The sequence below is a fragment of the Bombus affinis genome, chromosome 11 (assembly GCF_024516045.1).
Source record: "Bombus affinis isolate iyBomAffi1 chromosome 11, iyBomAffi1.2, whole genome shotgun sequence".
NCBI classification, from domain to species: Eukaryota; Metazoa; Arthropoda; class Insecta; order Hymenoptera; family Apidae; genus Bombus; species Bombus affinis.
In genome coordinates, this window is record NC_066354.1 from 10,565,434 (window position 1) to 10,584,253 (window position 18,820).

The 18,820-nt window shown below is 38.8% G+C and overlaps 1 protein-coding gene across 2 annotated transcripts in view; it reads right to left on the reverse strand.

Moving 5' to 3' along the window:
• LOC126922200 (hemicentin-2-like) overlaps positions 1-18,820 on the reverse strand; it is a 204,530-nt gene that overhangs the window by 85,326 nt on the left and 100,384 nt on the right. The gene's annotated exons all lie outside the window — the stretch shown is intronic.

Here is an 18,820-nt window from a genome sequence, read left to right on the forward strand (position 1 = left end):
CGAATTGCCTTGCCTCTATTATTTCGAGCTCGTATCGCCAGGCACGTTCCACGGTTTATCCGGATCCGATGAAGCTGAAAAGACACGACCCCAAGACAGTTTCTCGTGTCTGTCTTGGTTCTATTGACCAATCTCATCAGCACGATCACGAGGATATAAATGAAGATTCTACCTTCTAGTTCGTATTCTTTCGGTGAAACGTTCTCTTTTAACCGAGCTGGAGCTTCTTTGCACGAGTGTGATCGTTCCGGATCCAATTGACGACGAATTGGTTCGCGTTTAAAGCATAATTGAGCGCTAGAAACCGCACATGCCGTACATCCAGCGCTCAGACTCGATAACAGTACAAACGAAAACGAAAATTTGTGTCTTGAGGCAGTTGTCGATCTCTCTTCCTCTCTCCTACGCCTTTCTCTAGTTGCGTTCATTGGCCAGACCTAGTCGACGTGACCATTCTACTCAGAGCAGAGGAACTTTGGTCAACTTCGCTGACCAATCTCAGACACGCGAGTGGAATTTCCGTGTAATGTCGTACTGTCTCGAATGCTTGCTTCTAGATTACGTTTACCGTCAAAGAAACTTTGCGTTCGGAACGCTCGGTTAGAATCGAAGTTCCAAGATTCGGACTAAAGTACCTGCAAACCCTTGCTTGCGTTCACGTTGACGTTCTACGAACGATGTACATCAAGGTTTCGAGGAATCTCGAACGCTTCCATTATGGTGTTTATGAAGAGATTCTCAGCTAGTTGAGAAGTTGCCGCCGCGATGAAGATGGCTGGTAAGATTGATCGACTGCTAATGTATCGATCAAAGTCGGCTGATGGACAAATAATACCTGACAGAGATATACAGGGTTCGATCGATGAATTAGTCATTTATTTAGAAAAATCGAGAGAGATAGATCGGACAAGACTCTCCAACTTGCCACGTCAAAATGAAAACTGAATCAAGAAGAAGAAGAAGAAGACGAAACATAGTGGCTCTTAACATCTACCGATATTTCCCCTAATTAAATACTTTTTACTGTTTTTATTTTCTAGCTGTTTTAGTATAGATGCATCATTTCATTTGCCTCGTATATATCTCATAATGTAAAATACCAAGTAAAGGAAAATTCGTTAGAATCTGCCAATAAATGTGGCGCAACGTGTATATCCAACATATTTTTGATATATTTTTCGCGAATATTTGCATATTCTGCGCGTATAAATGTCACATACTTCTTGCATATTCAACGCGCATAAACATCCGCAGTTTACTCATAAGTATAGTGTATAGTATACACGAATACCTTCGTCATCTGTGAACGATTACACGTACTACCGTCACGGTAAATATTTTATCCAACTTATTCGATTCGCGTCGGTTGCCGGAAATAGCGACAAATCGCGGGTGAGAAAAGTCAGGGAACCGAATTTACGCTTTTCACTCGACGGGGAGAATTTCGTTGCCGAATACAGGCGCCGGTTTGCAGAAGTAATACGTCTCGTGATATTTGCTCGAATCACTTTCCCCTTTCAAACCAACCTTCGCTCCTTTTTCTTCCAGCCATTTCGTGATTCCTGGCACTCTAGGCGATTCGGTTTCGATTCTCAGCCAAACGCGTTTCCTTCCTTTCCGCCACCATCTTTCATAAACTACGCCTTGGAATATCTCGCTATTTCCACATTATTTCAACGATAAATTTCTACGTGGAAAATGGCATGGAATCGTCGAAGGGCAGCAGCTATTCACCAAGCAACGGTGAATTTATCGTCCAAGAAAAAAGATGGTCAGGACGTTGCGGCTGGTTCAATTCATTCCTATTATCGGTTTCCTCCTTTTCCCTCTTGCGTAAAAACTTGCGAAGAATAGAATACGAGAAATATGTTTATCTCAAATTTGCCAGAATTAAAGGTACGACGTGGAACATCAGTTTACGTTGGAACACATTTTCCTCGATATTATTGGGAAGCATCAAACATTCAACAGCGATGCTACTAATAGAAAAATGATTTTTAAAAATAATTTTGGCACTTTGTTGTATAATAATTTATTTTTATCGATATCTCGTTACTTATAGCCGAAATAAACAACCAATAATTTATTTATCGGGCATTAGTTTTATACATTTAATTTCGCTTAAATCGTAGAATCATAAAATGTATATATCGTAAACTTTAGAACAGCACAGTCGATTATTCTAAACACGCCTAGCGTGTATTTCGTACATTGTTCGATTCATTTATATCATTGGACGAACGAAACGTCACAGAAAAACGAAATTTAGATTCCAGCACGAAAGAAAAATCGAGCGGGGCCCGCGACAAAGTGATTGGGAGAGGGCATGCCGGTGAATCGAAAATCAACGTTGCATCGACGATCTTTGTTCCGGGACAGAGAACACCTCAATTACTTCGGCTTTCGGGGCTTTGCTGATACACGTAAATTACAGACGTGACCCAACTCGCCCCCTAGGGGGCAGCAAATTCGCATGGTCAGTGTTAAGGTGCTAGTACAATAGCAGTACCGCGAACAGAGAAATTGTACCACCAATGAAATATACGCTGTCGTCCGGCATCGGCCGAAGATTTGTCAAACGAGAATTGATTTAGGTTGCAGAAGAGGGAGGGGAGGACCTTAATCCTCGAGGGAGCTGGCAGCAGCAGTTGGTTTGGTTTGCCTTGGAACTCGTTCGATTGCAACGCAGCCCGCCTGTTTCTACGCAAATAAATTGAGATCCTTTATGTCGGTCAAAGGACACAAGCCTCATGTTTTATTCTGCGTCGCTCCAAATCTGTTGACGTATTGCCCGCTGCTCCGCTTTAATATTAATCCTGGATACTTTCGCCGGGAATTTCCGCAAAATTGTACCATCTGTAATTTTCCTTCTATTTTTCTTTCAAGCAAGCATTTTCCCGTATCTTCGAAACAAAGATGGAAATATTTATGATTTTCTTTAACGTTAATCCTCTCCGGTCTAAGCCTATATTTTCAGGTAAACGTGATATTTATATGGCGCGTTTATCCAAACTTGTATCTTTATGAAAACAACCATACAAATACCAAGTAGAAATTCGTTTCACCCTTTAATTTACGGCAGATACTTTATTTATATTTCACGTTTCAGTATCTTTACATGTTGTTCTTTGTCAGAGAATTAAATCTCGAAAAATTTCATCCTTTGAATGTTTTTCAAGAGACGCAGATTTTTAATCTGAGATACGCGAGTCTTAGAAGATCTCAATAGTCATAAGAACAGTCTCTATCGGAATTTCTTACAGATACGTTTCGCGGTGAATTGTTTTCACAAAATGTAAATTCGATCGAGCCAACTGGGAATTGGATTTACTCTAATCGAGAACCAGGTTGCATCGCAGCAAAGCACACCGTGAATTGGTTTGTATAATAAAAATTATTATCACGCGGTACACGGATTTCAGGTTACGTGACCCACTTTTTCCACAAGAACATATCATAATGCCAGTACAGCCACATAACGAGGGGCCCTAATTACGCTGCAAGCCAGCTGCGCCACGTTTGATGTTGCAAATGATCTTAAGAACAGCTGTGCTCGCGAAATATCCGTCTACGACCCAAGAATTTTTTGTCAAATATAATAAAACGTTTTCGGAAATTCTCTGTTGCCGTGCTAAACGCTAACAAGATTATTCGTTTCTTTGGGCGTTATAATATACTCATAATGGTACTTTGAATAAAATTATCGGCTTCAACGTAGCTACAAAGATCTCATACTATAAGCAACGGAATGTGTGAAACCTAAAAAACAAACTTTATAGGTAAATAAGAGAATGTGGAAATTTTTGTAACCACTGTATCTATACATAAAAATTTTATACGATAAATGTTCAAATATTTTCGTGAGCCATTATACATTTGTTCGTATACAGGAACATCAATTGCAAATGACATTAATGACAGAAGTATCTAACGAACCACAAAATCACGAAACAATACTGCCATCCGTGGCGATACCATCGGATCAAATTCACCCTCTGGGTACGATTTGTCCAATTTTAATAAACATTGGAATCAAGCAAATTGTCCAGGGCACCGAACGAGCCTCCGGAACCAAGTTGCTTTTTTATGAAGCTTTATCTCTCGCCATAAAGTCAGGGAGCAGAGGGAAACCAATATCGTGAAAATGTTACTTCCTCGTCATAGTCCTCCGGTCTGCCATAAATAAAGAGAAACACGATTTCGAGCTAACGTGCTCGTCGTTTCGTTCATCCTGTCCTCCATTAACCCTTCGTACGTGATAGGGACTGCGATTCCCTTGGAACGAGGGTAAATACCTTTGGCTAATGGTCTCCTAAATGGGATCGGAAACAGTTACCATGAAACGCTTGATACCTTGAGAATAGCTACTAAAATAAATGCGTGTGTGAAAGTGCAATTATCACTTGCATGTTTACAACGTTTGTTAAGTGTCCGAGAGATTCGCCAACTGCTTGTAACGTCGCCACCTGGTCGAAACTAGCGCGCTATTCTTCTTTTTTCGCGTCTCGATGGAAGTACCGCAGAACTGCATTTAATGTGCTGAAAATTGCACTTTTGTCAATTAAATCTCTATGTATCGAACGTAAGTTTCGATCATTTAAACCAAAAGTCATAGACAACTATTGTACGAATTATAATTGTAATGAAATTTTCGTCACAGGGTGGTTTCAGATAAACGCAGTAGCGGTGTATATTTTAGGAAGTTTACCTCCTGTTCTTTGAACGTTGTCCTAATCGTTGATCCAAATCACTTACACGCTGTAGATACCAATTCACGATATAAACGAATAGGTTAAATCGTATGGAAATCAGAGGAGAGAATTTCATTTGAATAGTATTAAATCGTCGAACGCTTAGCGCTAATTGAAAAGAAAATTAACATGATTCTCGAGTCGTCTAAAAGATCTTTCAGTTGGAAAGTTCGAATCGAAATTGCAAAGTTTGTGTTCCTTAAAAGCAACAACGATGATCACTGAAACGAGAGTGGATTTAGCAATACGAACAGAGAATATAACAGCGTAATGCATAGCAACGAATGCAAATTTTCTTGCACGCGATAAAATCGAATTCGCGAAACACTGGATGAAATTAATATTGCCGCCGTGCCGTTTCCAACATCTGTTTCGTTTTGAGACCGAATCGACGCAAGTTTCAAGAGTATTGCACCGAATTGATAGCCGAAGAAGGCGAGAACGAGCAATTCCCGTTCGAGTGTATACGATGATTCATCGTGTTAATAGATATTCGGATTGTATAATTTTGAGAATGGTTCTTGCCAAGAACTTTAAACGAATCGACCGTGTAAAGGCACGAGGAAATTCCCATTTCACAGTAAATGCTTGTGGCTAACGTTCTTACCACAGAAAGCCGATAGCTGTTACGAACTGAATGTTCGTGTCTTCGAAATGGTTCGCAGAATTAATACTAACGTAATCGCAGGCTTCACAGTCTACTTGCAAATGAGATGGCAATAGTATCTTCGACGCTTCGTATAAACGATCTGGTTAGGAACTCTGCTGTCGTGAAATTCTTTACGATATTTTTAATATTACCGAAATACGACGAAAGCGAAATCATTTAGAAATAAAATGTATGTCTTTGTAACAATAAGACTGTAGTAACGAAGTACACACAGTTCATGATCGTATTGGAACACTCACAAAGAACCGAGTTAACCATAATTGTACAGTATACTAGATACACATAAATACTAATTGTTCCATTAAACAAATTACTTCGTCAACCAAATCTCCATAAAATCAATCTGAACTATCCAAACGTACCAATCACTCTGCCAATGTGCCATAGCATATCACAGAACGCTGAAGCATTCTCGGTGCTGAAATTAAAGTACTTAACATAACATCCTAACCATTCATCGACAGAAGCAATGTGGTCGGATCTCTCGGCAAAATCAGCTGGACGTAACCGTAAATTTCCATTTCTCCCGACATGAAGTTCAGCCATCAAATTTTCAGCATGCTATCGTGGTTCTCCATTCTGAGCGAACACGGCGGCGAAAAGCAATCCGCGCGGCCGACTGGCCGCCGATATCGCCCGAGCATCGACAAACGCGTGGCCCACGGAAGCTCGATTTCCCCAGATAACGACGCGCGAGGCCGTCGGACAGTTCGCGATGCCGCGTGCACCGGTTGGACATTAATCCAACTGTCCTCTCCTGGACGAGCACCATAAATTACGGGATTCCAATTTCCAGACGACGAGCCGTTGTGCACTGTTCTCGCGGATAGAGGGTAAAAGAGAAAGAGAGACGAACAGACAGAGACAGAGAGAGAGAGAAAGAGACAGGCAGGCAGACAGACAGACAGACAAAGAGGATGGAAACAGCCGGTGGCAACAGAAAACCACGGGGTTAGAGGGAACGAGGGTCGCGCATCGGTCATACGGAGTTGCGTTTAATTATCCACGCTCCTAAGGACGCCGAAGAGGCGACAGGTATTGCATTTCCGGTGGATAGACGACTGAAAATCCTGTTACAGTTTAATTGTTAATTTACCAACTCGCCAACTGGGCCACGCCATAGTTCGGGCGAAAACAATAGGCCAACCCTTTCGGGAACCAACCCTCCTGAAACTCGCACACACATACGGCAACCGCCTCAATGCCTCGGGAAGAGTTTGATCTCTAACAAGTTTCTAGAACGAGGCGTGAAACTTCGCCGCTTGTGTCCGCAGGAATGAACGTGGTCCTTCGACCATTGGCCTCAGGAGAGACAAACGAGAATCAATACCTTATGAATGGGAACACTAAGTTTAAATGGTATAAAGGATATCGACGTTGTTTCATAAATACTACTTTGGTGGAAGGTGTCAAAGATTGTTGCAGGATGACATGTTAGATTAGTAGCAATGCGGACACGTAGCTTCGTAAATTATGGATTTCATCGGAGGATATGGAAAACATTGTTGCACTTTAGCTATTTTTGTGAATCGACGTAATTATTGGAAAATGGAATTTCTACCGTAAACAATAGGAAATGTTAACAAAATATGGACGTTTTGAAGTCTATTTACCAATTCTCAATTAGACACTATTTTCGAGACTCAAATATCCAATTATCATCTTCTAAATCCACTTAACTCAATCCTTCCACACCATTATCCTCGCATCAAGTTTTTCTGTCATTTTACGATTCTTTCAATTCCTTCTATTTTATTTTAAAACGCAAAAACTGCACAACTATTCCTTCCGGTCCCATAACCGCTAGAGCACGGATTTTATAGATCAGTGTTGCCTAACGAAATGAAACGAAGGTGCGGCAATCTCTCCTAATCCCCTGCTTCCAGTAGGAAACCAAGGACCTGAAAGTAGATCGAGTTTCGCCATCGACGACAAAGCCTATCTTTTCTCGTTCTAAGCTCGTACTAGCCACTTTTTTCCACTTTGGCTTCGCCAACACCGGAGCTGTGTTGTAAAACACAATTGCGTCTGGTAGCGGTCAGTTAACCTCGACCAACAAGCATCCACTTCCGACTACGAGCTTCGGTAATAGGTTCATTGACATTTTCTTAAATGAGCACGTCAAGTGTTGTTGCTTTCACGTAAAATCTATCTAGCCAAAAAACAATTTACTAATCTCATTTCTTCATAAATCCAGATACATGTATTTTTACAATCTTTAAACTCTTTTCATAACATTCTTCGGAATATATACATCAATGAAAAGCGAACAAAGTCATTTCTCGATTCAATATTTTCCACAACGTTATTATTAGCAAAATCTTCGTGCTATTTGAAGTACCTTAACTTCTGCCATTTTTCCATCCCACGCCGAGACAAACGAAGTTTTCTCCACCATCTGGTTGCTTCTCCTTTCACCATGACCTCTTTTCGTGTCGAGGGTCGTTCGCGGCGTTAAATTCGTGGAATTAAAGAAGATCAGTCCGCTTGCACCCCGAATCGGTTTAACCACACCAGGTACAGGTAAATATGTAATTAGTATAGAAGCGTATACTGGCGCGTTCGATCGATACGAGCGAACCAGAAAGTTGTTATACGTATGTTGCAGCATTGGAAAAATACAGAACGTGGATGTTAATACACGGGTTTTAGCCGTTGTACAAATTAATGACAAATCGATGTTTGGAAGCGAAACTCGAATCAGTCAGTAATTGGTCAAATTCTGAAAATCAGTATTTTCTATAATACTTAAAAATAAATAATTTCAAAAACTCTAAAACATAAGTAAGTCTGCTAAATAAGTTATACAACAGCATCCATATCGTAAATTACAGTCTAGCGGTGAAAACAAGCAATCCTGTTATGACTAACTGGTCAACCGGAGTATAAGAAACGTCTTTAGTAAGTTGGTTGATGATCGTCGTGACAAGGTGATCGTTTGGTGAATTGATTAGGACGCAACGCGCTTCTTCGTGGTCATTGAACATCAGCGCGGCGCAGGTGAAATAAACGAGCACCGAGATAAACGCGTGCATGAAACAAGCTTGGTAAAATGCAATGTCAGAGCTTGTTTCATTAAGGTGATTGATGATCTTGCAGGGAATCTTTGCGGTCACGGCGTGTTTTTCCTATTCCGTGCGAGGCAATTTGAATTAAGGCAAATTCGTTTACCAAAGGACCAGAAGGGAGGGATGTTTGCACGAATGCATGCATTATCCCTTAATAATGGACGGTCGGTCGAGTACTGTCCGTCAATTTCTTGCTGCTAGCGTTTGCGATCTTATCGTTTCTTAGAAAACCTCGTTATAAATCATATCTGCACATAAAATGTCGTAAACCGGGTTTTTATAAATTCGTAAATGATAATAGATCGAACGAGTGATATTAACATCTGTATGTTTCGATAAATGTATATTTTTAACACCAGAAACCAGATAAAATGACTGGTTTCGACCCTTTTGTGTTCGCAAAAGCAAGTAGAGATTTTTTAACAAGATTAACGTTCAATTTTATCAAGACAGAAACATAACGTTACGTTCTATGCACTTCTAATGTTATATTTAAGTTCAAGTGCGGATTAGAGATCGCTAATTGTAGTACTGATTGGATATTTAAAAAATGGGCAATATGTATATGATGTATTTGTAATATTTTTATGCCGATTCGATAAATTTGAATTTTTAATTGCCTTTTATGAAATTCTTTTCAAAATTAACGTTTCACGTCACTAGCTCCTTTTTTGTTCTCATCAAATGTAATGTCCCATTCCTTTTACGCTTACTATCGGAAAAGTCAACTTTTCTATCAATTTATTATACAGATAATTTAAACAAAGTTAAACAACTTTTATGCGGAAATTCTTTTTACATATTCGATGGTCGAATAAATAATAACATGTCCTATAACTCATTGCAGATATATTGTATATTCGTTGCAAAGAATTCTTGCTATCTACTTACAATTTTTGATCTTGTCGGAGAAAAAGAGTCTAAAATCCGATGATATACTACTCTCTTCTCTACTACGTAGCTTTTTACAGAACGCAAATAGCAGGATAAAATTTCGTGAGAGAATGCGTATGTTAATGTCACGCCAACTTATTTCACTTTAAAATCCTCGCTGTCAAACTATATTTTCTCCCGATTCTTACCTCGTAGGTTGGTTTTTTCAGATAGTCGACGGGAGGAAAACACGCTCGGTTGGAAGCCATACACCGACGCGACGGCTGGGCTCCTTCTTTAGATTCCACCGGATATCTGTTGGCGGTTAGTGAACCGTTACGCCAAAATTAATAGATCCCTGGCTTCGCTTCTCTTCCGGAAGGTGAAAGAGCCTTGATAAACAGCCGGTCGCAGTGTATCGGGCTGCTTTGAAATTTATGTTCGCACCGTAGACCGCGACCTAGCACAGTGATTTTTCATTGGCCCTTTCGCCATGACAGCCAAGGAAAAACCGAAAATCGCGTGCACCACATCTTCGCAAAAACCGTTTCTCTGACGCTATATTGACACTTTTAATTCCCTAGATCGAGGAAGGGACGTTATATTTTTTAAAATATCTCTTTTCCTGCTATTTTCTCAGATAAGAGTTTAGAAATACAACCTGGAAATTTTTATCTGGTCTTTTTACTTGAAATATTTGAGATATTATTTGCCGAGTCATAGCGCTTATTTTTACTCTGATATTTACGTGTCATGGAAATTATTATAACGTAATAAAAATGATTTACGTTGTATAGGTTATAGCAAAGGGACAGATTATAGTAAAAAGAGGCCAGTATTCGCGCTAATCGAATTAAGAATGGTCAGTTAAGAATAGACAATTTACGAGTAGACAACAGACGTAAAGCTATTTCCTCTATAAATTCTCTTGATCTTATTTTGACTGCGTGCAAAGTAGCTATTATTCTCTTGCCTCGGCGAATTCGGGCCATGATATTTCGCGCATTACGAGGATTAACAAGATTGAAACTGTCAGTAGTTAACGTATCACTAGACGTTCGTTCTTTAGAGATTACGGATCTTCTTATGGCTTGAAAATGTAAAGTTGCTTCCAAGTGGAAGAAGTTTCCAGCAATATTATTTGCATATCAATCATCAACAATTTTAAAGAAGAATTTTATAAAAGACTATCGTAAAATGATATAGGGAAGGTTAGCGGAAAAATAAAAAAACAAGAAATTAATTTTATACGCTTCCAAATTTTCTTCTCTGGATACATGATTAATGTGTACGTACGTATGTAACTTCTCTAAAAATAAATGACTTACTACCATAAATTTATTCGTCGTAACGGGATATCACGAATACTCGTACATTCGAAGATAAATTCTAAAAAATTACATCGATACTTTCCTCTGCTTCTCGAAATAGCGGCTTAGATATATACTTCAGCTTTGAAAATAGAATTCTCGACCAATCGAAATTAATTTACCATGCAGATAAAAATATGAAGCTCGACTTAATCTCTAGCAATACATCAAGGAACTTCTGCTCTCCAAAGATAGTCGTAATAAAAAATTTCCCTTATCAACCCGTGGAATTTTTAATCTTTAGACGTGCTCATTTCCAGCCCCCTTTTTCCTCTTTCCTTTTTTCTCGTCCAGCAAAACGTCAGCCGCGAAGTGTCTGATCGCGCGCGAAGGATTCGAGATAACTGCGCGCGAGGTTGGTTCTAAGGGGCTGGCAGTTAGAAAGCCAAGGGATTCCACGGAGTAGGAGAACCACGAAGAGTAATCAGAGATGACGAAGCGCTCCCAGGATGGCCCTTACCCATTTTCAACCAACCTACTACCTCCTGCTCGACCTTTCTAGCACAGAGAAGGCTATGGATACCTCGCAAACTCAGCATGGGGAACATTTGCAAGCTTCGCTGTGAAAAATGAGTTTTGACAGTTTGCAATTAGTCAGTCAGTTCCGTTCCCCTAAGATATCTAACATATCTAAGATATCCTCTATCTAAGATATCTTTCTCAAATTGTAATTGAGGAATCTTTCTATTCTTTTCGTTATGTACTACGATTTTAAAATAATTTGCGTAAAAAGAATCCCATTTGTTTTAAAAGTAAATACATATTGATTTTGATTATGAACATTCGTCACAACATTCAATTATTTCTATTTTATTCATTTCTATTTTAAAAAATATTATTTTTTCACTAATTTTTGTGAAACATCCGATATCAAAACGCAAATACTTTTAATTCTCGGAAACGTGTAAAATTCTGATGAATGGATTCGCGCATTCAATCAAACGCATTCGAATGTTTAGTTTCCGAACGATTAACACAATCATTTAATTAACACGGATCGATGCCTTCATTAGCATAGGAAGCTTAAATTGACGTACGATCGATTTAAAATTACTTCGGTATCAATGGAATCTTGACAGGTGTCAAGATAATAACAAATTTCCAAATTTCTACGTGGTTAATCGTCACCGATTATTCGTTATCTGTTCAATTAACCTCTTGCATGGTTTCGATGGTCTATTGTTCCAATCGATAAAGTCGAAACTTACTCGTTTCCATTCTTCTTCCCTTTTGGCTAATATTACAACTACCTAACCCTAAACAAAGGCCTTTTTTAAATTATTATCGTCGTATGAACAATAAAAACTCCGTGATAATTTGCCAAGTTATCGCAACTTGTAAAATTAGAAAAATATTTGTATCTTTTTAACTATAGCCTCTTTGCTTGTTTTATATTAACATTTTTATCTGCATTAATTCGAGCTATCGTGTGTGATATTAAAATATAAACCTACATAAACGATGGTTCAACTCTTTTACATCTCTGTCTAAATCAATTAGTAACGAACTGTCTCTACAAATAAATTTAACCGGTACATAATTATTATACGTGACAGCTTGGCAGTAAAATTCCTCCATTATCCGTAGCAACTTACTTTCAGCCAACAAGCGGACAGCGAGAAAATTAAAATTCCCTGTCGTCGAAATTCGCTCCTCGGAAGAAGCAGAGGTCATTTACTTGCGCTTAGGGCGCGTAAGCACGAGCTGTTGTGTAACGTGCGCGACGCAGAGGCGGAACATTTGTCAGTAAAGAACGATCGTAAGGAAAAATGATGTTCCCAAAACTTACAAGCCGTCACGTGGTGCGAAGAATGCGGTCGAATGGCACGGACCGAGCTCCGTTTCGGAATTCGAGGCATTCGTTGGTCCCGGAATCCCGAGAATCGCGATAAACGTCGCGCTTCGTCGAACGTTTGGTATGTTTACGATTGCAGGATGCGTTCGTGGATAGAATTTCTCGCGAGTAGAAAAACCGCATGTTTCTCGTTGATAAGCGAACGAAAATTGTATCAGGTGGGAAAATTTTAACAGGCTACCTCCACCTATCTATCCACTGGACGAAAAATGCGAACGAGCCATTGCCATCAGTAACCAGCAACGCTCGTACAGCGCGGCACTCCTGATAGCTTTAGTATCGAATAAAAAGCACGATTTAACATTTTATTCGAGCTTTCGTTCTAATCTTTCTTCCCTTGTTTCATCGGTTCATTGGTTTTCTCTTTTCGTTGGATTCTACTCGCGAGTGACGACTTTTTACGGTTAGTTTTATACGTACGTGCGTATGATTTTGATAAGATCTGACGAAGTTAAGAGTTATGTTGGAAGAAGTATAAAATCTAGAGTAGAAATGGTAAAATGATAATATGTCTTCAATGATTCTTTGTAATTAATTATTCTATTTCTTGTGTACTATTGGATGTTAAAAGGTATATATTAATGTATTATTATAATATTGATATATACATTGACATATCTAAATTTATATCCAGAGTAAGTAATTTCATTTCTTAGAAGGGTTAGGGAAATTTGAAAAAGATTATCCTGGAAATAAGATTTTGCATTTCTACTAACACTGGCCGCAAAATAGAAACTTATCGTCTGCAAAAGCTTTCACAAACACGGAGCAGTAATCCAGTCCTTCAAAAAAAAAAAAAAAAAAAAAAGAGAGAGAGAGAGAGAGAAACTAGCATCTCTACATATGACCTGTAATTAAAAAAAGGCACACATACACCGGCACGAAGGGAAAAAATTCGTAACAATGGTAAGTTAGTTTCTAAAAAACTATTGTGCTCTCGTTCCACGAGAAAACACAATTATTCTCCAAGCTTTTGCGTACGCACTTAGGAAGCTTTTTCCACCTTAAATGAACGAGGTTGCTCTAACGGACGGAATGTTCGCAACAAAACGTTCCACTGTTTTGTACGTTCTAACAATAAACTTCTTCTATTACTACGCTCTTTTCTCGCGAAAGTAATATTTAAACGCGTTGTTTAGCCCGCTTCCCCGTTCTGCGTTAATCGGCTCTCGTGCACGCTTCAACCAGGAAACGAAAACATATTTCGTAATTAATGTTGCATTGTGCCAAAAGTGGCATTAAATTAATTGTCGGTTGTTACTCGGCGAGCAACCGGTTATTACGTGTAATCAAATGTTTTCGGTTTAAAACCCGTCGCAACAACGTCAACCTACTTTCGCTATCTTCAAACTACGCTGTTACCATTTCTTTTTCAATTGTCCTCTTGTTTCTTCACGGCCATAATTTCGCTGAACGATTTGATCGAGGCGAGAAACTACGTAAAGCAACTTCTATTTTGTTTGTCATAAAAATAAGAATCACGTATTTTCAATGTTGATAAAAATCTACGCTTTTATGGAGGTTGAATATTTTGTACATAGAACTTAGTATATATACAATAAATATTGTCTTTTTCCTGCAGAGACATAACCATTGCCTTCTACGTGAACACATCAAAAAATAATTAACGATATAGTCGAAAACCATTTAGACATCAAGGACGTATTTAAATTACAACAAGGTTGTATAGGAAATAGAAAAGTTTCACCAGAGTAACAAGCAATAATTCAAAAAATGACAGCACTGAATTATCGTCATAAACCACACCTCAAATAGACACGAATGGTCGTAATTAATATCGACTTCTATTTAAGGACATGAAACACGCGGTGGGCCATATATCACGGGAAACTGTGTTAAGAGGGAATTCAACCGGTATTAAATATTAATGAGTCAGTCTTGTGCGAAAAGTTACGACTCTGTATTTTGTCTTATTTTATTACGCCCACGCGAGCATACTACCGTCTGTTATAATTACCACCTATATAGCGTGCTGAATAATAATCCGAATACTCCTTCAAGTTATTTTTCGTTCCTCTAAAATACTAACGAAAGATTAATGCCGGTTCCGGCAGACATATGTATGCCCACGACCACGATACGTCCGCTTCCATTCATCAATTATTACGACGAGCAACAGTGTTTCCTGCACGTGGTTTCGTTGTGGTTAGAATTTGAAAAGAAAGGGCGTGCGTTGAGGGAAAATTTTTTCAAAATTCGGAATTTAATGAACGGAAGAATTTCAGATGTTATTGTTGAGAATTGTGGATTTTAATCGCTGAAATAAAAGTAAAGGAACGCTAAGGTTACATTTAGAATTCATATTAAAATAGTTATAGATTTATTTGATAAACGATTCCCAGGATCTTCGTCGATATACATTTGCACGCGTCTCAGCACTCACTTTGTCTCATCATCTTCCATGCCACACTGCCAATGGAACAGTTACATCTGTCTTTCGAGACACTGCGCACACACATACTTCCACACACTCATATTCATATACGCGTGTCATTACTACGCGGCCAATCTAGTTTAGCATAGAAAATTATACATATCTCAATAGTTATTTCCAAAGGATAGAATAAAAAGGAAAATGGAAAGAAATTCACGACATATCATTTAGGCATAGTTCACTTATCGTATTGATGCAGCGTATAATTTTGAATTTATGTATCTCGATATACCACAACGACGAATTTGCTATTTTTTCGATATTCTCGCTTTAAATATTAATTTATTCGATGATTAAATTTCATATTCGAGATACTACTACCCTCGTCTATCGTCGCTTTGTGTCATTAACGTCGTCAACGCGACTAGCTTGAATGTAACACGAACGGAATGTAACAGAAAATACCGAACTAATATCCGAGCCTGTAAAATTGAAATTTTATTTTTAATTCTCCATTCGGGAAAATTGCTTGCGTGTCATATTTTTCGCGCGAGTTATGCATTCCCAGTTTGTATATCTTTCTCCGTGTATCGTGCAACTACTATTTGCAGTGTGACAAACAATCGAGAAACAAACTAACAAACATGCGAAACAGAACGAGTAAAGCTTACATTTTTTAAATAAATTCCAGGCATAGCGTACTGTATCGTTGCTGTAGAAATATAAATGTTGCCGGAATGTCAATCACGTGCAATGAGTTAATCGTTCCAGCGTTAAGACAATAAAGCGATCGATCAAAATGAAATACAACGCGATGAGTGTGGAAAATTGTCTAGTTGATCGGTAAAACAAGAGACAAAAATTCCACTTTCTATCGCCCTCGGCAAAATCTTTCGAGACTAGTCGGGCGAAGAACCAGCCGCTACATCGGTTGCAAGCCCTTTTTGGACATGACCCGAATAATGATCGTTCCTCACGCGTCAACAAATTTATGAGAAATTTCCGTATAAAGAAAAGGAACAATTGCAGCGTATAGCATACGGTGGAAGAAGGAGGAAATCGATGTGAGCTCCAGTCAATCTTTTTTCGATCTTTCATTGCAACATTACCATTCTCGCTTATGGCAATTAGCCTCGACCATCGTCCACTTTCACGGTTTCGGAACACGCTGTCAATCTCTATTTCCATTTCCTTTTATCCGGCTGTTTGAACACTTTACAGTTTTATGCGGTCGTACCTCTTTCTAAAATCTTCTTAATGTTCTCTTCCAGTTCCGTTTTACTGCTCGATCGTCTTTCGGTTTTATTTTATTCCCTTCCTTTTTTCATTCCCTTAAAGTGAAACGTTGAATAATATCTTTCATAGACATTTGAAGGACGGTATTTTAACGAGGGAGCTTGATGGTTTGCAAATTCTCCGTTTAATTCTTGTTACAAGCGATAATATTCATAATTAATGACTGGTGGTATTATTGTTAAGCCGTCAATGGTTATGATCATTAATACGAATAAATATAATAAATGACGAATAAACAGGTATATTAATCAATTTGCATGCGATATGAATTTGGTGAGTTTTCCGTTTCATTTTTGCAAGTGGAAATGGAAAAAAAGTATTTTTGCGAGGGAGGACCGAAAGGACGAATACCATTTATCGTCGACCAGAAAATTGTTCATTATTTCTAATTTAAATGAAAACCAGGCACAGTTAACTTGTATGCACCTTTAAATCTGACACGATAATAATTCATTCCGTTCTATGTTTCCTTTTTGTTGAATTTTTATACAATTTATTCGTAAGATTGTTATTTATGTTATAACAAAGATTTGATGTGAATATTTAAAGCAAGTGACATTAAATATAGTTACATAAATAGATCAATAACCAAATAAAAAGACCGACATGTTGGAGAAAATTGAACACATACATATATACGCCATACATTTTAAGAAGAAAAATTCGAAGCCGAATCTTGCTCTTGCCGGATGAGTACTTTCCCAATTAACCAGTTAGCCAAAAAGTAAGCGATGACGAGCATACTCGCCAAAGTTGTAATGAAACGACTGTTTTATTCTTCAATTTTATTACTGGCAGGACTCGTCGTAACAGATTACCGTTCCTCCATGACGAGTATACTCGTGAAAGAGAACTAACTTGGATAAAAATTTAACAAACTAATTTAAAATAATAATTACTGACAAATGTAGACAGAAAATGTGCAGTCGATCATTTTGGCCTCCGAGAAACTCATACGATAATCGCCCTTTAAATAAAAAATGAGAAACCATTCATTCAAATACATATTATTATTAACATACGTATTCCTAAAAAAATTCAGTCGGATCTTATCAAACACAGACTAATTCTCACAAATCTACGCTATGTCGTATTAACTTCGAACCTAACAGAATGAATTTCTCTCCACGCTTCATCTCAAGAGCAACAACATATCAGCTGCACGTACGCCATAAACTCAATGGATGAAGAACTGCCAATCACCTTCCCTGCGTAACAGACACCCCCTTCTGTGCATTCCATCCGATCTGATCCTTCGTCACGAATCAAAGGCCCACTTCGATCTGACAAAAGAGCGTACAGGGAAAGAGAGAGAGAGAGAGAGAGTAATAACGTCAAACCATTCGGAACTTGTAAGTTGCTTTGGAAGGCAGCTTCCGCGAAGCAACTACCCCGCCAACGACCGTCATTATTTATGAAGCATGCGTGCCCAGCATACGCGTGCCATTTCACGTGTGAGACTTGTGGCACAGAGATCACGTGTGCAGCAACAGGGAAACGTGAGCCAGGAAAAAGCCCACCTTGCCCAATGGAAACGAACTCTTGACTCATGACTCGACACGCGATATCGACATACAAACTACCAGCGTGACGTTCGCTTCCTGCATATACACTGGTGCGCCTCTAGTAATAACGAAATATTGCCCTCGATAAGAATTCGACAAAGATAGGGATCTGGATCGAGACGATCCATAAATTCACGGGGTTAGATAACGTTTCGCGTCATTCCTTGCCGGACATGCATTTTTGTGGTGAAATTTCAGTTCGTTTCAGCTTGAGACGTATACAGAGGTAACGAGGGTACGGACGTGACTTGTTTATCGCTGTTAAGTGACGAATACGGGCAATGGAAGCACCTCTGGCTTGGCGTTTCACCCACTTTATTCGTTCGTGGAAGAGCAGACTGTGGAATCGTGTTTCAAACGTGTCATTGTTTTTGTTAGACGTAATTGGGGTGTTTTGCAGTTAATTGAACGATAGATTTTGATGAATTGCACACCGAGATTGTCCAATGAATTTCTAAAGATGTTTCGGGAAATACTGTAGAGTTGATATATGTATATCATCGGTTTTCTTAAAACAGTAAATTAAATTTCAAACTTTTTGCTTTAAATGAATTCCCCGAAAGAAGGAAGCATGGTAATTATCGATATCCCGTTGATTTCACCTCACCGATTTCGATGATTTTTGTATATGTTGTAGATATCGATATTTTGCAAAACTTTTTCTGAGATGATCGCGAAAAAGTGTCGGTACCGCTACGGTGAACTCTAAACCTAATTCGTATCTTTTATTTATAGTTTATATAGGTTTGGGTTAGGTGTCATCTAATTCGGCCACCGGCTGCCGGCATCACGTAGGTACTAACGCATGCGCTGCTACGGACGCACAATTATAGACAGAATTCACTGTAGCGGTGTGAACAAGCGGTTTTGCGAATATCTCGGAAATCAAGGCCGAGCAGCCTTGTATTATTTGTACAGGAAAATGTTACTCGGAATTATAGCCCGATAACATGTTGAAGAATCATCGAAATCGATAA